Source organism: Corvus brachyrhynchos, unplaced genomic scaffold (assembly GCF_000691975.1).
Source record: "Corvus brachyrhynchos isolate BGI_N302 unplaced genomic scaffold, ASM69197v1 scaffold56, whole genome shotgun sequence".
Lineage (NCBI taxonomy): Eukaryota > Metazoa > Chordata > Aves > Passeriformes > Corvidae > Corvus > Corvus brachyrhynchos.
The window spans coordinates 9,693,026-9,699,026 of NW_008238664.1; the positions used below are offsets into that span (position 1 = coordinate 9,693,026).

General features: G+C 43.5%; 1 long non-coding RNA gene across 2 annotated transcripts in view; it reads right to left on the bottom strand.

Annotated features, from left to right (window-relative positions):
* LOC108447564 overlaps nt 1-5,186 on the bottom strand; it is a 15,494-nt gene extending 10,308 nt beyond the window's left edge. For both annotated transcript variants that reach the window (XR_001863205.1, XR_001863204.1), the window contains exon 1: nt 5,175-5,186. This is a non-coding gene — a long non-coding RNA (uncharacterized LOC108447564). The remainder of the gene's footprint in view (nt 1-5,174) is intronic.
* Nucleotides 5,187-6,001: the final 815 nt, after the last annotated feature.

The following is a 6,001-nucleotide window of genomic DNA, read 5'->3' on the forward strand; positions in this document are numbered from 1 at the left end:
AGGAGGGCGGCAGCACCCGAGAGCCAGGTCTGCCGCCACCCCTACGGCCGCGGCCTGAGTGTCTCATACCCCTCCAAAGCTGAGCGAGGTCCCACTCACTGCCCTTTAGCTCCGTCCTTCTCTCCACCTCTTCCATGTCAGTGTTCATTGCACAAACCTACAGGTACCAATTTATTTTCTTGTTTTTAGAAAGAGCCCTCAGACAAGCCCTCTAAAGTCTGATTAAGCTATCCCACCCTCGGGGATGTTAATCTGATCCCCGATGCTGAAATAGTACAAGGAGCAGCTGTACTGCTTTCTCCTTCAGAGTTTGCCGTGGCATTATCCAGAAAACCCAATACGTGGCCGAGACAAGTATATGGATAGAAAAGTTTGTTTACACTTAGCCTTGGTGTGATGGAGTGGATGCTCATTGAAAGAAGCATTTCAAGGACCTGGAGGGCTCCTGTTATTGAATCCTCAGTGCTGTGACTCAGTGTGTGGCAAGGGCTGTAAATCCTCTGAGAGTTGTTTTCATTCTTCGATGCTCTTAACACACACCAACAGTGGCAAGAAATGTCTCCATCTTTTCTGATGCAGCTGGAGCTGACTTCTATTAGCCAAGCCTTGTGGTCCCTAGGTTAAGCTACTACCTACCAATTTACTAGGAAGAGCAGCTTCAGTGTAGAAAAATACAAAACAGTAGATCTGCTGTGTAACGAAGGCATTAGAGGGAATTTTAAAAGCACGTCAGCTGAGAGGACCAGTTGCACTAGTGGTTTAGGTTTTCTCTTCAATTGTAGACCAGCTTCAAGGTCCCCATCTTCAAAGGAGATTAGCGGGTGAATCAGGTTAATTGCTCAGTCATCATTAGGTCTGTTTCTCCTTCTCCCTCCTTCCTAAGCAAGATCTGATTAACAGGTAGTCGGATTTCTCAAACCCAGTGTAATTTCTGGGAAAGAAGGACAAGATACACACAACACAGTAATTTGAAAGGTGGGCTCTCCCCAGTAGTCGCACTCTCTGTCCAGAAAGGACACTGCTAAACTGATTGACAGCATCGCAATCAACTCCCTCAGAAGACACATCTTCATACTCTTCCTAATGACTCTGGTACGATGTATGCAGAGACTGAACTGATGGGAACAGGCGAAAGTCACGAGCAGTGTAAGTCATCGGTGAAATCTAAGGACTAGATACGAAATATTTTGCTTTCTTTACTGTTGAGGAATATGTTTCGTGCAGGTAGCTCGGTTTGCAAGCTGCGAGAGCCTCAGGCAAGGGGCCGTGAAGTGCCGCCCTTCGCGTAACAAAGGGCCCGGGAATCTGTGGCGCTGACCAGGGGACCGGGCACTCAGAGCCGCGGCAGGAGCCGACGATCCCCACACTTGGCGGGCTAAGACTCTAAAGGGGTAAAAGCCCAGGGTTTCCTTTGTTCGTGGTCCCTCCTCGGAGGCACCAGCTCGAGCTGTTATTTTGTTATTTAGTTATTGCACCCAGATTAAAACATTTTAAGGATCGGGACGTCTGAGACTCTGCTATAGAAAACCTGGGGACGAGTCGGTAAGGAGGTAAGGAAACATGGTCTGACTGTGTTGCGTGTGGGGCGTGTAGCTGTGAAAGGACTTCGGTCCCAGCTCAGGTGGTGCATGTGTGACTGCCAGGGTGGCTCCTGGATGGTCGGACAGGAGATTTTTCTTAACATTTACCTTGTCCTGAGGGAGACCTCTTGACAAAGATGATGATTAGGTGGTGGTGATGAGACTTGACATTTCTGCAAGTATAAAAGCCTTGGTCATTGCTGAGATTGAAACACTGTCAAGCTACCAATTCTCTCAGTACCAGATTACTCTTCCCATGAAGTTTGGCACACAATTGCTGCTGAAGTAAGACAGAGAGAGCTTTCAGCAGTGAAATGAATGCATACACTATATGACTAGGCATTAAACTTGTGAGAGGTCAGCAACAATTAAGTACTCTCAATTAACTAAATGAGATCAAAGTTCATTTCAACTTTACAAAGATAAACACCTTTAAAAAGGTAGAGTAATGCTTATCTTGTTTGGTCCCAATGGTACTCCCATGTGGGTTTCATACCTAAACCCCTGTATTTCTATAAAGCATGGCATAGCTTTCAAAGCATTCATACCTCTGATCTCTATATTGTCCTCAGAGGATACATAGCAGTCACAACCGATGCCACTGCTGTTTGCCTAACACCTGGTGTAGAGAGTAACCCCAAAACTACACAAAATAAATAGCAAAATCAGCTATGGGGTGGGCAAATACAGAAATCATACTATCATTGGAGTATCATCATAGCATGATCATCTGGCATAGCTGGGATTTCTGGCACTGCAGAATAGCACAGGGCAACTCAAATATATGTGATTGAAGTGCTGTTACCTCCCTGCAGGTCTCCTGTTGTTCCTGGCTTTTTTGCCTTTTCCATTCTGAAGCATCAAAGTTACCATGGAAACAAGCAATGGCATTTATGTGTATTTGTGAGCCTTACCCATCCACGCCATGTGCAGTGAGTGTCAGTTAATGGTGTGACCTGCATCTGGTGCAGCACATCCTTGTGGAAGGACACCCTGCAGCAGGATATGGGCACTGGCAGAATGTGACAGTGCTGGGTACCACCCTGGAGAGGGGCTCTAGGAGCAGGGCCAAATGTCTCCCAGGGGAAGGAAACTTTTAATTCCTTCTGCTATTGCTGAGAGGTGGGCAGTCAGCAGCTTTCTCAAAGCTGGAGGAGCTGGTAAGAGACAGGACTCCGGGGACAAGTATTGTGGATACAGTGCAGTGACATTTTTTCTCCAAACCGTGGAGACAATGAGGAATGTGACCTCCAGCACCACATGCAATTTCATTAAGGCAAACATGTCACGGAAAGAATTTTGGATATCATGGCATGAGGACATAGGGTCTATTTAATTTAAGTTTGCCTTCATTTGCTGACTTCTCTTGTCAAGAGGATGTATTTCAGTAACAACCAGAGGACAAATCTGCAGACACTTGTGTAACGCTGGAAATTTAAAACTTTGGTCTGCTACTTACTGCCATCCACTCAAGTGCTTTGACCCTTAAAGCTTTAGATAGATCTTGCACCCTTTCTGTTTATTCAGGTGGACTTGGATAAATTGCATCAGCTTCTTGACTCATAAAAACGTCCAGTGATGAGAACTGGAACAGCAGAAACCCCAGAACTGCTTCAGTTTAGATGCTACGAAATTAGGGAGGCAATTCCATCTACTTAGCCCAAAACTTTTAAAAAATGCTTAATTGGGTTTGTTCACCCTAATTTATGATTGGCCAGTCTAAGACCTGATGAAAATATGAAGAATTGCTATTCAGAAAACACAGCTCACCCTCTGCAACTTGATAATTATAAAAAATATCCCCAGCTGGACATCTCTGGGTATTCAGGCATTCTGGTAAGTAGTGTTATAGTAATGGAACTGAGCACTAGTATTTATTTATAGTACTAATTTTTTAAAATTAATTCTGAAACACTTCTGCCCTGTGTTAGTTAATGTGTATTTTTATAACCAGTAAGGGCACTTGTATGTAAATAACCTGTATTGGAAATTGTGTTCTTTTCTCATGCGTCCTTTTCTCTCTGTAATTTCATTCCTTCTCCATTACTCAGAGGACAAGCAGGGATGAAAAGAATAAATCAGAATTATCATTCTTGCAAAATAATAGGCTGAAAAAGCATTGTCTCTCAGTGATTTCCATAAAGAGACAGAACTTTGTAGTGTAAGAAATTGGAAAGGAACCATAACTTTCCATTATATGAGCCTTGGTATTTTTAGCTGGAATGAGAGGACAAATGAGGAATTCAAGAGAGAGAGCCCAAGGCGTGAGCATTTGTGCTGCAAATCACACATTAGAACTGAGGGAGAGAAATACTCTGCTAGTAAGAACAACAGAAGCTTCTACCCCCAGAACACATCTCAGGCAATCCTCAGAGGTATAACAGGTTTAAACTCCCTCCAAAATCATGTCTGCAACTAGGCCAGTGGCTCCATGGGACAACAAAGCTGGGCAGCTGTTTCAGAGAACTGCTCTAGTACATGATGGACAGTGGATGGCTTTGGCCACTCATCAGCCACTTTTAGAGCCCCAAGCCAGACATTTAGAAAATTCTAAATGGTTTAGCCCCAAAACAGCACGGGCATTACTGTTTATGCTGCACCAGCATTTGGAGGCCAGAAGTGGTTCAGGATAGGCACAGTCCAAAATAAATAGGGCAGTTGTTACTCCACCAACTATCTTCAGCCATGATACAGTCTCTCCAGAACAGGGAATGCTGCTTTCTACTTGAGTTTAGGTCTGGATGTTTTAAGCGCTAATGAGGCTAAGGAATAAGCATCAGCAGCCCACACTTCTCTTTCCTTCATTTTCAGTCAATTGTTGTTTACATCCAGGTGAAGAGAGAATAATCTGTAAGTTTCTGCAGATTTAGTGGATTCTAAGCTTGCTCCCCGTAACAGTTTTTCTTGTGTCATCACCCCCCCCACCATCTCAAAGATGCTCTTAATAATCCACAGTTTTATATGCACTGCCCCAAAAGTTTATTTTGAGAATGTTAGATATACATTCTAGCTCTAGTACAGCTTTCCACACAAAAAAAATTGGAAACATCTCATGAGCCCCTAATTTTAGTACAAGTGGTGATGTAGCAAAAAGTGCTATTAACAACTGCTGTAGACAGCACACTACATACGACATTGTCCACGTCTGAACATCTGAAGGATGTGTGGCTTAGTCCCACAAGTGTATCACTGCTTCAACTGCCAGAATCAGCTAAAAAAAGATGTGCTTTCCATGACTTTTGAAACAGTCATTGAGTATGATTCCACTGTTAAGTTTCCTTGTCCTATAGCTGTGCCAGACAAATATGAAAATGTGAAGTGCACAGGTAGTGTCTGTAGTTCCTTGTCTACAGAGAGACATCCAGAATCACAGCTAATTTCACAGTTAATTCTGAAAACACCTCAGATTTTTTATTCTTGTCCCTCTGACCTTGTAGCTTATCTTTGCCAGTGTGCCTGGCACAGGATGCTTAAGAAAGAGTACAAGATTCTTTCCACAGCTGAGAAATCTGTTCAGCATCGCCCAGATGCATGGCCTGAGGTGATGTGAAAATGGCTGTACACAGACAGACCAGAAAGTGCAGCTCTTGACACGCAGCAGTAATGACACGCAGACACAAGTGCACTGGTGGGCAAGCACAGACACAGCACCTGTCAACCTTAAGCACTCAGCAGTATCAGACCTGTTACCTTTATATACAAATAATCTACAATCATTTTTCATCTTTAGCTTTAGTATCTAGGATAGCTGCTGGCAAGGAACTGTACAATTTGGCAATGCAGTCCGTAAAGCATGTTCTTTCTCCTAGTATGCCATGTTCCTTGTACAGGAGGGGCAATGTGCAACTTCCAAATTCATCCTTGTCGTGCTTATGAAGAGTACAGCGTGTGTATCCGGCACTGGTGGACTGCAGCCAGGAAGTAAGAACATGCTGGCATTTTGCATTTTTATGAGAATAAATCAATTAGTCAAAATCAGTTTTCAAACCTTACCTACCTGGAAACTGCAAATAAACTTCTCATCACAGTAAGTCTGTATTCGCATGAGAGAAGGGAATTTAAAAAATTAAACATCCGTTAAGTTTAACATGAAGAAGATGCAGGATCTCCAGCTCACCAAGACCTTCGGAGACAAGATCATTCCCCCTGCCCAAAACATGTGCTTGAACATGATTTTTAGCTGTGAACATGATCTCTCTGGCATGACTGTAAGTTTTCAAGTTGGAAGGGGAAACTGCTCATCTGTCCTTTACTCCAAGAACATGAGGTGTTGTGAACATTTCTGTGGAAGTGATTGGATGGTCTACACAAAGCCACAGAGGCAGAAGAGCGATTACTCCAGAATTTCAGGTAGAGCATGCCTGATGAGGCATAACAATTACAATACAGATTATTCTCTTTAATAAGCAGGTCACCACAGA